Raw genomic sequence first — 14,854 nt, 5'->3', positions numbered from 1 at the left:
ATCCAGCACGAGCGCCCTTCGCCTTTCCTCTGCTCCAAACGGAGCCCCGACTTCTCCAAAAGTACCTGCGGCTTGGAGCCAGGCGTGACTCCACGCCCCCTCCCCGGGACCCCCACCGCAGCGGCGCCCCCGCATCACCCCGGGCGCTCGCCCAACCTTCCGCGGCGCCCTCCTCCCCCGCGCGCCGTCGCCCCCTCCCTGCGCAGCGCTCGTACTCCCGCCACGCCGCCGCCCGCCACTGCAGCACCGAGGGGAGGAGGCGGCGGAGGAGGACCGCAGCGTGGCAGCCGGGAGCCACCTTCCCGCCCCTCCTCTCGCCGCCGACTCGCTCCGAGGAGTCACCAGTGCGCGCGCCGCAGGAGAGAGTGGCAGACCCGGGCGGCCCCGGGCAGCAAAGCGGAGGGGCGCCCGCGCGGCGACGGCTGCAGTGCAGACGCGGTTCGGGGCAGAGGCTCCCCGACGGCTGGAACGGTGAGTAAGGAAGGGGTCCTCCGCAAGCAGGACGAGAGCTCGCTCTCTCCTCGATTTCCCCTTCTGGACGGAGAGACCGAGCGAGGCAGCCGGAGAACTTTTTGCAGCCTCCCAGAGCGCAACTGGCGCAACTTTGCGGGCTCTGGCCGGGGAGAGCGCCCGGGGACGCGGAAGGCTGCGGCTGGCCACCTGCCGTGGGCTGGGAAGGGGGAAATCTCCCCGAGGCGGTGGAGCGACGCGGGTTAACGGGCTGGGGGCAGGTCAAAGGCGCGTTGTGCCCCGGATTCAGGGGCAGGTGGGGGGGGCAGCGGCAGGCGTGGGGGGCTGCTTCCTCGGTTTCTTTATGGGGGGTCGGGGGAGGGGGCTTCAGGAGGCTCAGGAGGGGAGACTGTTGGAAACAGGCAGCTGGGAGCGCCTGCCATCCGCGAGCCATCGACCGCAGCCTCTGGCTCAACTTTTTCTGCGGGGGAACCTTCTGCAGACGTGCGGGCGGGGGGAAAGCCCGGGGAGCCGCGGCCGACTCTGCGGGAGGCGAACAGCACACCCGTGGGTTTTCCAACTCTTCCACCCAATCCCCGCAGCCCGCCGAGGAGCCTCTGCGCGCCGGCAGGGAGAAGGCTTGCGGCGGGGAGGCGGGGAGGCGCGCCGCGGCCCTTTGTAAGAACGCACGCTTCTCTCACGCGGCGCCTCCATTCACTAACCCTAAGGAGTCCGCTGTGCGCCTGGGGCAGCGAGGCGCATCCAAGAGCGGGGTTCTCGAGAGAGGGGCCGTCCCCAGCAAAAACTGGTGATGAGGATGTGAAGCAACAACTCCTACTACCGAGGTCTCTAATTTAAGGCCAAAGAGGAAATGGGCGCAGCCCACCGTCTTCTCTCGGTGGACCCTCGGACGGAGAGCACTTTCTCCCGCCGGGCTGGAACGCCTCTGGCCGGGCGGGAAAGATCATAGAAGGCCGGGATGAACTTGGCCGGGAAGCCAGCACCCCGCCGCAGATGCAAGGAACGTCTCTGTGGGCGTGCGGGAACCTCGGTCGCCGCGCGCGGGGGCGGAGAGGGAGGAGCTGAGTCACCAGCTCTGGAGGTGCCGCCTGGACCACGACAGCGGGGGTGGGGGCGCTCGCGTCACCCTCTACGTGTGGGCGTGATGCAAGTGCAGCCCGGCGAGGGGCGGGGGCGGCTGGAGGGAGGGCCGGGAGACCAGCCTGTCTGGGAGCGCGCGTGTGCGTCAAAGGCACCCGGGTGATGGATGCCCGCTGGCGCGTCCTATGCAGACAGCAGCGACTGGAGGGGCTGGGGTGGGAGCAAGGACTGCGGCAGGGGCGAAAGGGAAAGCCGGGCCCGGTAGAGGCTGCGGGCAGGCGAAGGGCTCCGCAGTGCGCCGCAGTGGTGGCGCTAGGTAGGCGTCGTCGCGGCGACCAGGGTTCCCCTGGGTACCAAGACGTGAGGCATCCTTTAAGTCTCTGAGGGATGCCCCAGCGTTGCGTTCTCCCGCCAGACTCCCTTCCTGCTTAGCTGACTGACTAAGAAAAAAAAAAAAGCTTTCCAGTTTAGTTCTTGTCCTTAGTCGATGTGTGACAGTGCTCTCCCAGAGTCCATTCGTTTTATCTTAGCTTCCAAAGGCCTAGTGCTCAAGTTTTCAAGCAAAAGCTTTCATGGTTGAGTTCATCAGGTTCCCTAAAGCCAATCCATTCCTCACGGCTTTAGGCGTCTGGCGTCTAAGTGGCGTTTGAGCCTTAGACAACAACGTGGCACATTTTGTTAACCATAAAAAAGTGCATGTTAAAAGAATTGTTGATTTTTGTGCTCCTTGAAGGAAAATTAAAAAAATGAATTCATTTTTTTTTTTTTAAGACTACATTCTGGGAAGCCTATAGCAAAGCCTTGACTGAATGAACGCAAATTTGTAGTATGTGACAAAGGGAAGAAAGGGAGTGGAAGATGGGCAGGGAAGAAAGGGGAGAGGCAGAAAAGTAGCCATCAAGAAACCTAGACAAAGATCTGGCTTCCCATTTCTCCATAGATGGTCATTGGCCACCTAGAACCCCCCTGCTGGCGTCCATCCTCCACGGCATAAAACAGTAAAAGCCATGTCATGGCAGACTTCATTTCCTCACAGAGTTGTGTTCAGACAGCCTTGGAAGCACTAGAAAATATGAAATAAACCCCTTCCAGAAATAAAGAAAACGGTTTTCTTTAAAAAAAAAAAAAAAATGGAGCCTTTCCCAGCATTGTTCCTTTAATGAAATTTAATGTCTAGTGTCCACACATGCAGACACTAGTCTTCCTGACACTGATGTAAAAGCAGTGTCATTAGCTGCTGTCCGGAGAAGGCGGGAGCGGACGGAAAGGTCTGGAGGACGTCTGGCTGCTTTGGGTGATGTAGTAGAGAAATAAATTTACTTTCGTGGCTCCATGACAGGGAAAGTCGTTTCTCTGGCCTCACTAATAGATTAACCTCAGAGCTTCTAGGTAAAAATTGTGATTATTCTGTTATATTTCTTAAATGGCGTCAGGGAGCACGATGCAGTTTCCAGCCTCAGGGAGATTACCGAGATGCCATGATGTGCCGCATGTCACATGATCACCAGAAAACCCATTTGCTTATGACCAGAAATGTGAGCGCTTGTCCCGAAATACATTTGTTGATGACAGGTTTTATGAATAAAAGCATCTGGCTTGTCAGTGCGTCCTCTTGGCCAGCTCACTCTTGTCCATCTTACCACCCCTAATGCAGATTTCTTGGGATGGTGAAAGTGAAAACACTCTCCTGAGTCTATGCAGTTGCCGTTAGGGGAGAAGCCACAATCCACCGTGTGTTCCGTGATTGCTGGGGTTTCTCTCTGACCCATGTTCACAGAGCACACGTCTGTTTAAACTCATCCTTAGGTCCGTTTGCAAGGGTAAGAGAGGCAGGTCTTCACCTCTCACGCCATCCAACCTATACAGTTTTCTCTCATCACTGCATTACTATTATTGTTACTTTAAAAAGTATCTTTACAATTGAGAATCCAATGTAAAATTTTGCAGCAGATTGAATCAGGAAAGTCTTTCTTGAGACAGCTAAGAATAACAAGAGGATGTGATTACTATTTAACTCTTGCTAGAAACATCTGAATGGTATATGAAGACACTGTTTGGTTTTCATCAACAAACTCCCCACAGGGAGGGCCAGTTAGTGATCACTGCACATCATGGCAGCTGACACTGTTGAGCAAGTTGAACAGTGTGAAGTAAACAGATAGATTGAGTGAATTGGATACTTTGGTTCTAAAATCTTTCATGTCAGGAAACAGAAAAACTATATGTGTTATATTTTAAATTTGAATTTTTTAAAGAAGAACATAGGAAGTATTTTATTAGTTCATTGAACCGTGCCTGGAGCTCTATTTCTGTAGAAGTGGTCCTTCAATTCTGCGTTGTGCCCTTTAGGGTATGTATAGACTAATTTCTAATTAAACAATTTTCAAAGTTTAATTTCTAACATGTTATTATATTTTGTTCATTCTGTTATTTCTACAACTAAGATAGGATATAAATATCTCACTATTTTAGCTTTCAGTTTTACAGATATCTTATGATATCTGCTTTACATAATACCATGTGGGTTTTTCCCCAGCTTAAAAGCTGTGGTGAAATACATACAACATGAGTGCATTATTGTTATCACTTTAGAGTAACATTAAGTATGTCCATCCTGCTGGGCAGCCATCACCGCCGGCACTCAGAAGTGTTTCCTCCCACCTTCTAAAGCTGAACCCTGCCTCCACTGAATGGTGCCTCTCCCCTAGCTGCTAACAGCACCATGCCACCCTCTGTCCCCATGACTGTGAGCACCCTAAGTCTTCCATAGAAATGGAATCCTGTAATATTTGACTTTCTGTGCTTTCCTTATTTCTCTTGGCATAATTTCCAGAAGTTTTAATGCATATTGCAATTTCCTCCCTTACTAAGACTGAACGATACTCCATGTGTGCATAGAACCATTTACCTTTGGACACTTGGAGTACTTTTATATGTTAAGTATTATGAATTTGTGGCTTTCAGTTCTTTGGAGCAAATATCCAAAAGAAGAACTGCCGTTTCATGTGTTAATTATACTTTTACTTTTTGAATAGCTGTTACACTATTTTCCACAGTGATTACCACTTTTTACATTGCCCCCTACAATGAACAAAAGTACCAGTTCTTCTCCTCCAAAACAAACAAGTGACGTATGTGTGTCTGTGCGTGTGCACATGGAGGCCAGAGGACGGTGTTAGATATCTTTCCGGTTATGCTCCCTGCACGTTATTTTTGGGACAGGGTCTCTCAGGAAGCCTGAAACGCACTGTTTCAGCTAGATGGGCCAGAGACCTCCATGGATCCTGCTGTCTCCGCCTCCTCGTTCTGGGATTACATGTTCATGCCACCGCACCCAGCCGCTTAGGTGGCTCAAGCTCGAGGTCCAGAAGCCTCTACACCAGAGCTACTGAGGTCCTGTTCACAGAAGTGCTCGAGACAGAAGGGGCAAAGCACTTCCCTCTCACGTCTCTCTGCAAGGCACGAAATCCCACTCATTATAGCAGCAGAAGGCCCAAATTGGTAATACAACATTCTGGAAATTAAATTCCAGATATGAACCGGAGGCAGCATCTGACTGCAGCAGGTGCATTTATGCTAAAACATTGTTGCTAAATATTTATGCATAAACATACGTCAATGGGTATGTGTGCGCACACACGCACACGCACACGCACGCACACGCACACCAGAAAATGAACACATACTTGTTTGTTTTGGAAGAGAAGAACTGGTACTTTTGTTCATTGTAGGGGGCAATGTAAAAAGTCATAATCACTGTGGAAAATAGTGTAACAGCTATTCAAAAAGTAAAAATATAATTAACACATGAAACGGCAGTTCTTCTTTTGGATATTTGCTCCAAAGAACTGAAAGTCTGGTCTCAAAAGGACTTTGTATATCAAGATGGGAGATCACAATTCATAATACTTAACATATAAAAGTACTCCAAGTGTCCATTTATGCTAAAACATTGTTGTTTACATGAAAATTTTAAATAGTCTCGGATCCCTGTATTTTTATTCGCTAAGCCCAGCCAGTCTCCTATATAAAGCTCATTAATTTCACCATTAAAAAAATGAAATGAAAGAAGCTGGGTTGAGGGCTTAGCTAGCAACACTGCTCGATGTGCACGGACGGGAAACTGAGTTCGGGTCCGTGTAAGAGGTGTGGTGTGGTGATGCGCATGGCTAAACCCAGCCCTGGGAAAACAGGCAGGGCAATCCCTAGAGTTCAGTGGCCAGCCAGCATAGCCGGAACCCTGAGCTTCAGGGTCAGTGAGAGAATCCGCGCCCGTAGGAAGGTGGAGAGGGATTGAGGGAGACACATATTGTTGATCACTAACTAGCTGACCAACTCTCCCTCTCCCCGTCTCTCTCTCTCCCTCACACGCATGCATGCACGCACACACACACACACACACACACACACACACACACACACACGCACACACACACACACACTAAAGAGGAAAAGAAAAGAAATGAAATTTTTCTCTTCACTAAACCTAAGGAGTTCTAAGAGAAGATTTGGGAGAGGCCGTTGTTTTGCCTTACACCCTGAGTTCAAGAAATGCTGTCAAATGAGTAATGTGTGCCACAGTGGGGAGAAATAGTATAACCATGACCAGTTCCTTAACCTTGCTGATCTTTCATTTCTCCTGCTGTGAAACGTGGCTTTTAGCGTTTAGGGTTGTGCGGAATGACATATGAAATGCTGCTGGCATGCTATGCATAGGCAGGCTCTGCAGTTTTAAAGATGTCTGTCCTACTTTGTATGCTGACTTAAATAAAAAAGCCTTTTCTTCTCATGTCATATTTGTAAAAGGAAGAGGAATGAATGAATCTCCTTTTCTTGTCATTAAGATTCACTCCCAGAAGCAACCAAACACTTCCTGAGATTCTGGAGGATTTAGCTGTGTAGTTACAACTGCCCTGTTCTCAAAGAGAATCCATTTCTGGCATAGTCACGCCCTGTGCCTACATTAGGAACTATCCATCTAGGTAGGCACAAAGCGCAGCACATTTAGAAGGGCCTCGTAGGCTTTATTTAGCTAGTTGCTGTCCTGTTGCCTTTTGAAATTCTGTGAGCAAGAGACTCCATGCTTTCTTTTGGTTCTGGGCATGCTAATTACACAACACATATGCACATATGGAGTTTGCACACAGACCTGACAGTGTGCGTATTCCATTTTTATTATGACCCAGGCCTGTTTCTGCTCAGAGGTCTTGTGATTTTTTTCTCCCCAGACTGAAACCCACCAGCAGACACTTCCTTCCAGTGTTTGTCCCTCTGCATTGCAGCTGCCTTCACCTCCTTTGAAGCATCCAGTGTGTGCCAGAGCTCGATGGGCATTGGGAGCTTATGGAGTGCTGTCCCAAAGTCTTCTTATGAAACTCCAGTGGCTCTCCCTTCCCCGTCTTTGCCCTGTGACTGTGGAGGAAATGAAGGTTTGGGTTCCAGGAGTGCCTTACAGGGACACAGATTTGAGATTCTTTCTTCTCCAGTATTCAGGTTTGAGGATCTACAAATAAGTGATCTTGGAGGGTTGAGTCTTTTCCCAAGAAAAGTATCCGAGGTGTTCTGTTCTTTCCTTTAAATTTGCCTGCCGGGGCATGGGGCTGGGGCTCTGCTGCAGGGAACAGCCAAATACTTTGGAAGTTCAGAGGTAGGGCGACCTGTTTTGTCACTTCAAGTTCCATCTCACTTCTTTAAAAGCATTCTACCCTCACACACTCCTATGCCCCAACACTGAGAATTGAACCTAGGACCTCACACGTCCTAGGAAAGGACTCTACCATTGAGCTACAGTTTCAATCCCAAAGTTATTGATTTTACTAATTCTAAGCCTGCCATTATGCCATTTTTTTCTTTACTCCTGAATGTGTTGTGCACGTAAGAGGTGTTCTAGTGACTCTGGCATCCTTCTTATGAGTTTTCAGCACATGACTGCCTGCTCTAGTTAGTGCACATCATTACTGACTGCACTGAACGCTGAAGTAATTTAAGCATAAAGATCACTAACTTTTAAATTCTTAGTTTTAATGTGCTCCTTGGGTTTCCTGTTGGAGACAAAGCAGGGAGCAGAAATGGAGACCCATGATATGATCCACCTCCCTCACTACCTCTTGGAATCCTCAGCCTCTGCCTTGGCTCCCTGTAGCTCCTGTTCCCTGTTTGGTTCCCTGTAGTCACAATGATGTATTACCTCCCAGCCTGCCTTCACTGCCTAGAATGTCTTGGCCTCGGTGCGGTATTAATAGAACCTGCTGATGTTACCGTGAGCTCTTACTGTCCTTGGGGAGATTAGAGAATGAGTGAGAAAGCATGGGAGCCGAGAGGACACTTCAGGGGACACAGTGTTCTGTGCTTGCTGCCAGTTGTCTCCTGATGAAGCCCTATTATCTTAGGATTGTAGCGAGTACCACACAAGTTTCCTCGCAATTAAGAAGAACTGGTTTCTAGGAGACCTCATCATTTCCCCCTTCTAGACATGCTCAGAGTTATCACAGTGCTGAGATGAATCATTAGGAGCCAATTATTTGCGGTAGTGAATAATTATAAATAACATAAATGTCCATCAGAGGCTGATCAGACCAATTGGGTCATCCAAATCACGAAGTGCTGTACAGCCACTGAAATGAATCAGGGGCAGGCATTAACATGAAACACTTTGGATACATGTTAACATTAAAAATTTATCAAGTTTTGACCAGAAGATATGATATACTTTTATTTAAGAGAAACTGAGATATGTTTAAAAGTGTGGAAGGATAAAGTCCAAATGGCATCTTTGGGGAGTAAGTGGAGAAAGGTCTTGGAGAGAGGGTAGAGGGTGTGGGGGGAGGGAGAGGGAGAAGAAGGGGGAAGGGAGAAGGTAAGAGGAAGGGAGGAGAAAGAGAGAGTAAGAGAGTCCTCTCAAAAGGTGAGAGGTTAAGTCTCTATTGCTGAAGGCACCATGCATGTCAGACATAGGAATCAGAAGACCTTAGCTGGACCTGAATTCCCACTCTCTGAAGACTCATGGTGTCAGAGGGCTCCATGCAACCTTCCACAGGAGGGAGGCAACCAACAGTCCAGCTATGACACCAATGAACCACAATAACCAGTCTGGCACAATAACTCTTCTGGTGAGGCAGTGGCACTCATGCTTTGATGGTGACCAACAGCTCTCTGGCTTAAGACCTACGCAGCAAGAGGAAAAATCCTGTCTAGTGCTGGAAACCTATTAACTACTCAGAACTAGTGCGGCCGTGGATCTTGGAGCAGAACCTGTGAAAGCCACTTTACTAAAGCAGCATAATCCCTATAACTACATTCTAAATATTTGTCCCTATACCCACATAAAAGCATGGTCCTTGCCCCTCATCAACGAAACATCATGACTTCTTGCAACGGATGGAGACCATTACAGAAAATCCCAAATGATCAAAATGTAGAGCTGTGGACTTCACCAGCTGCAGCCGAGAACCTCAGCCTGTTCATTTTGAATGTCTGAACGGAGGAGGCAGGTTTACTGTTTGCAGCTGAATGAGGAGGTGGGCTTATAGTGTGAGGGCTAACAAGGAAGTAGGTTTAGCTAGTTTCTGCAGACGGCCTCTGTAGAGTAGCAGCCTGGGTGCTGCTGTGGTTGATAGCTTCTACAAACACTGCCAACATTCACACTCTGGCAGGAAGGCTGCTTCACCATGCCTGGACTCGCGGACTCTCGTCTGTGTTGTTTTGTTTTGTTTTTCCACTCCTATGGGTCTGAGGCATTAGGGTTCTTGACACAAACAACAATGTGCGTTCACTCAGGCTTCCTCCACTCTCACACTGGTGTCTTACTGCTCTGCTAATTCACACTTACTGGACGGGACAGGAGACTGAGCATATTTCCACGCTCTTGTTTCTTATCTCTATTTCTTCTTGGTTTGGTGTCCAGAGTTTTTGACCACTTTTTAATTGAGTTTTTTTTTATTTTCTTATCGTTGAGATTTTGGAGTTTTTTATTATTTCTGGATACCAGTCCTTTATCAGTTGTACATCTACTTTTTGTTCTCTCCACTGTGTTTTGCAAAGCACAAAGCATTTTCTTCAGAATGACAAACAAGCTCTTCCTAAAACCCCAGCCTCTATACGTGTTCCCAGATAGGCCCATGTGAAATGAAAGTGTAGGGGAAGCCTACACTTAAAGGCAGATGACAAGTGACGTTTGCGAGTGCCATGATGTCTGTTTAATGCTCCCATTCTCAAACAGCGATGCTTGTTTATCTAAGCCTAAGAGCACAGTCTAAAGAACCAGTCAGGTGCTCTAATAAATGCAATTGGGACACCAGAAAAACAGAAAAGGAGCCCTTAAAATTAAGATAAAATACTTCCTCCCACAAAATAAAATGAAACCTTTGTTCACAGAGCTTTTTACTAGAGAAAATGAATAAAATCAAAGAGGTTTTCGGTATTGATAAGGAGCCTTTAAACCCTCCTCTGCGATTCAAATGCCTCTAGGCTCTTTTTACTCTACGTCAGTGCGTCAGAAAGGGCACACGTTTCTAAGGTGCAATGTAGTGTTTTAAAGGCTACCTATTCAATACAAATACTAAAGGAAGAGGTCTTGAAAGATGAGAACAGATCACTTGATGATCAGAGTAGCTGTATTCACGAGTCCAGCACCACTCACACTCTCACTGTTTTTAGGCCATGGGCTTTGTTGGTCTGTGGGCTCTGTGATATCAGTTGCTGGTGCAGCTTGTGGGTCGGGACCCCTTAGCAGCTGCAGCAACAGAACAGAGCAGATCTGCAGCCCTGGGTGACCGACTGCTTACCTTCAGACGTTTCTGAACATCCTCTTACAAGCCAGTTACAGGAGGCTGGTAGTGAAATGTACCCTCACTACTGCTACTGCGTTATCTTCTGGAAGAAATCTTTGATGTGCAAAAGCTCCTCCTTCAAAGAGGGAATCCCATCCCAGCGAGAATAGCCTTTTTATGGCTCTGCTTTGATGCTGGAATCTGCTTCATTCTTGGAGCACTGGATTTCCTTGGGGATCCTGTGTGCCTTGTTGGATCTCCATTCTTCCTCTGTTCATCTCACACAGGTCTCTAAGGCACAAACAGCATTTTCTATTTAAAATTTTTTAAATTTATTTGTCTGTATGTATATGAGTGTTCTGCCTGCATGTATGTGTACCTTGTGTGTTCCTGAGGCCTCTTGTCAGAAGAGAGTGCCAGGCCCCCTGGAACTGAAGATACAGGTGATTGTGAGCTACCATGTTAGTGCTGGGGACTAAACTTGGGTCATCTGCAAGAAAAGCAAGCGCTCTGAACCACTGAGCCATCTCTCTAGTTCCAAGCATTTCCAAGTTTAATAAAGTCAACTTGCCAGTTTGCTTTCATGGATCATGCTTCTAGCGTTGTGTCTAAAACGTCATTGCCAAACTCAAGGTGAGATAGATTTTATGCTTTGAGATGTTTTGTAGCTTTGTGTTTTATATTTATGTTTATGACCCATGTCAGCCAATTTTTTTGTTTGTTTGTTTGTTAAGAGGTGTAAAGTCTAGATTTTCTTTTGCAGGACAGTGTCTGATTGTCTAGAATCATTTATTAAAAATGCCTATTTGGGGGCTTTCTAGTTCATCTCTTAGTCTAGGTGTCCAGACTTTTTTCTGATGCTCTGCTGTCTGGATTATTGTAGCTTAGGTCTTAAAGTCAAGTAGAAGGTACTCTTTGACCTTACTTTTTTGAAAAATTATTTCTTTTAACTGGTTTTTTATTATAATATAATTACCCTTTTCCTCCCTTCACATTACTCCCTCCAAACCCTCTCATATAGCTGTCCTTGTTCCCTTTTAAAGTCATGGCCTCTGGGCTTAAAGATCATTGCAGAAGAGGAGGCAGAAAAATTATAAGAGCCAGAGGTTCAGGGAATTTGCTGTGAGACTGTTTGTCTGAGAAATGAAAGACTCTATACCTGTATGGTCTCACCAACATGGCTGCCCAGACCTGAGCAGCAATAGATATGACTTTGTTCTTTAAGGCTGTATGTAGACATTTGGCTTCCTATAGGACTTTAGAACCAGTTTACTGATGTCTACAGAATACAGTTGCTGGTGTGTTTACTAGGTCACATTGGTTACATAAAATTAGAAAGAATTGATAGAGAAGACTATTAGATCTTCTCATTTATGAGAAGGGCTAATATTATTTTTAAACTCTATTTCTAGTTTTTGTTATTGGTATAAAGAAACATAGTTAAATCTCCTATTGGCTTTGTGTCCCACAACCTCATAAATTCATTTATTAGTTCTGATAGGTCCTCCTTAATAAATTCCTCAATGTTTTATGTATAATAATAATTTGTAATTAGAGTTAACTGGCTTCCTCTCTTTCAATCTGCATGATTTTATTTTATTTATTTTTTGTCTTATTCAATAGTCTAGTCTTCAGTATAATGTTGAATAGAAATGGGAAGAGAAAAAATTCTTTTGTTGCTTTTAATTTTAGGGAAAGACATCCACCATTTCATGTTGAATATGATGTGAACCACTGGGTTTTATTGTTATCAGAGTTGATAAGCTTTTTTGTTTTCTATGTTGCTGAAAATTTTTAATTAATTTTTTATTTTTTTATATTAGGTACAGTTTATTTAATTTGTATTGCTGTAGCCCCTCCCTCATTCCCTCTCAACCACACTCTCCCTCCCTCATCACCTCTCTGTCCCTCTCTAAGTCCACTGATAGGGGAAGTCCTCCATCCCTTCCATCTGACCATAGCTTATCAGGTTTCTTCAGAACTGGCTGCAATGTCCTCCTCTGTGGCCTAGCAAGGCTGCTCCTCCATCGGGGTAGGGGAGGGCGGGGGGTGAAAGAGCCAGCTGTTGAGTTCATGTCAGAAACAGTCCCTGTTCCCCTTAGTAGGGCACACGCTTGGATACTGAGCTGTCATTGACTACATCCGAGCAGGGGTTCTAGGTTATATCCAGAATAGTCTTGGTTAGAGAAACAGTCTCAGAAAAGACCCCTATGCCCAGATATATTTGGTCCTTGTGAAGCTCCTGTCCTCTCCAGGTCATACTAATTCCCCCTTCTTTCATATGATTCCCTGCACTCTGCCCAAGGTTTGGTTATGAGTCTCAGCATCTGCTTTGATACACTGCTAGGTAGAGTCTTTCAGAGGCCCTCTGTGGTAGGCTCCTATCCTGTTGCTTGTTTTCTCCTACTTCCAATGTCCATCCCACTTATCTTTCTAGGTGAGGATTGATCATCTTACCCCGGGTCCTCCTTCTTGTTTAGCTTCTTTAGGTGTATAGACTTTAGTATGTTTATCCTATCTTATAGGTCTAATATCCACATATGAGCGAGTATATACCCTGTGTGTCTTTCTGCTTTTGGGATACCTCACTCAGGGTGATCTCTTCTCGTTCCCACCATTTGCACGCAAATTTCATGATTTCCTTGTTTTGAATTGATGAGTAGTATTCTATTGTGTAAATGTACCACAATTTCTGTACCCATTCCTTTGTAGATGGACATCTGGGTTGTTTCCAGGTTCTGACTATTACGAATAGAGCTGCTGCAAACATGGTTGAGAAAATTTTTAATGAATGCATGTATAGTTTATCTGATCCTCTTGAACCTCTTATTGGTATAACAACATCCTTAGTGCTATAAACTATTGTGATTTTTAGTTTCTTCTTACTTAGCTTTGCTGTGTGACATTTAAAAAAGAAATTTATCATTGTTATCCAGGCTTTTGCTAGACTTCCTAGTCATTTGTCATTACAGGTTTCTTGTTTGTTTGTTTTAAGACTTTCTTGTTCTTACATTTAATTGTATTTCTTTTATTGCACTTAATAGTTAGGTAGATTTTTATAGAGATTCTGGAAACTTTGCCAAGTCAAATGGAATTATCCAGAGACTTTAGAAAAATATACAAAAATTATCCAGCAACTATTCTTGTTTCATTAGAAAGGTCCCCATCATCACATACAAGTGTTTAAAAACTGATCCTTGCTTCTCACTGTCAACTGAATAAAATCCTGACAAATAATCAGAGCACTGGTGACCAGACAGGATGACAGATATGTCTAATTAAGTTTTAATCCTACTGAGTTTATAAAAATAAATTCCACTAAAACAAAAAATGCTGATGAAAATGAATTATTCATGGGCTAGTTTTATCTTTCCTAATTATTAAGCACTTGATGTGTTTATAATCAAAAGATAAACACATTGTTAGTTGACATTTGAGGCAACTGCCATATGCCTTTATTCAGTCTTTCTTATCTGTTTGTCTTGCTTTGATTTCTTAGAATATAGGCAACTTAGCCTATCAGCTCCTCAAGATAATTTTAGGGAAGTGGTTTTATGATACACACATTGGTATGGTCTGCTGAATGGCTTTTCTAATGCCCAGAACTTTATATACCTGGAATTAAACACTGTGTGTTTATTGAGGTTGGGAAACTTTCCCCAGGTTCCACCTGATGCTTACCAGTCTCGCTCTCTCTCCAACACAGTGAATCTCATCTTGACTTTTAAAATCCTTCTTTGAACTGTATCTGCCTTTCTTACTCTGGATAGAGAAAACAGCCACTCTGGATAGAGCAGACACTGATTGCCTTCATGCTACCTACACAACCATTCTGTAAGTCAGCTGTAGAAAAGTGCCAATGATTTGCTTTCACCTAAGCTAATCTGTGCATTGGCTGGGGATAGCTATTCTGTTCTAGAATGAGTTTAGCTGGATTTTCCCCAAAGTGAAAACTGGGGCTGTCATAATGTATTTTAAAGTGCCACACACAACAGATCTGATAAGAAGAGATATATTGTACAGGGGTGGGGAAAGACAGAGAGACAGAGAGAGACAGTGGGAGAGCGTAGGAGAAGAGAGAAAGGTGGGGGAGTGGTGAGGCACCCCAGGAGAAGAAGTCAGAGAGGAGGAGAGAAACTAAGGCAGAGCGAGTGTGCAGTGATGACCTGGTTCTTTATATCTGCCGTGCAGCTCAAACACACATACCTGATGACGGCAGGTGATGATATCACAGATTGCTAAGCAACTTAGCAGTGGGCTAATGCATTGGCTTGTGAACTGTCAGGGGCCTTTCATCCTCCTGGAAATAATAGACCACCCAGGTAGTGGTTGGGCCCCTCCCATGTGCACACAGATTATAACATGAAAGTAAGTGTAGTCCCTTGTGTTATTAACTTTGTGTGGGAACTTGACAAGGCCTTGGGATGCTAAGATAAAACATTGTTTGACCGTGTGTCTTTGAAGATATTTTCTATATTCAGTCAACATTTAAATACATAGACTTATGTAATGCAGATTGTACTTCCTAATGAAGA

General features: G+C 45.4%; 1 protein-coding gene across 1 annotated transcript in view; it reads left to right on the top strand.

The window, feature by feature from the left end:
- The first annotated feature begins 336 nt into the window (after nucleotides 1-336).
- The window catches only part of Sv2c (synaptic vesicle glycoprotein 2C), a 190,317-nt gene continuing 175,799 nt past the window's right edge, over nucleotides 337-14,854 (top strand). The window contains exon 1 of the mRNA XM_060385593.1: nucleotides 337-471. The gene's annotated coding sequence lies outside the window, so the exon portion shown is untranslated. The remainder of the gene's footprint in view (nucleotides 472-14,854) is intronic.

Source organism: Meriones unguiculatus, chromosome 6 (genome assembly GCF_030254825.1).
Source record: "Meriones unguiculatus strain TT.TT164.6M chromosome 6, Bangor_MerUng_6.1, whole genome shotgun sequence".
In the NCBI taxonomy this organism is placed as follows: Eukaryota; Metazoa; Chordata; class Mammalia; order Rodentia; family Muridae; genus Meriones; species Meriones unguiculatus.
This window is presented reverse-complemented; position numbering and strand designations above follow the sequence as displayed.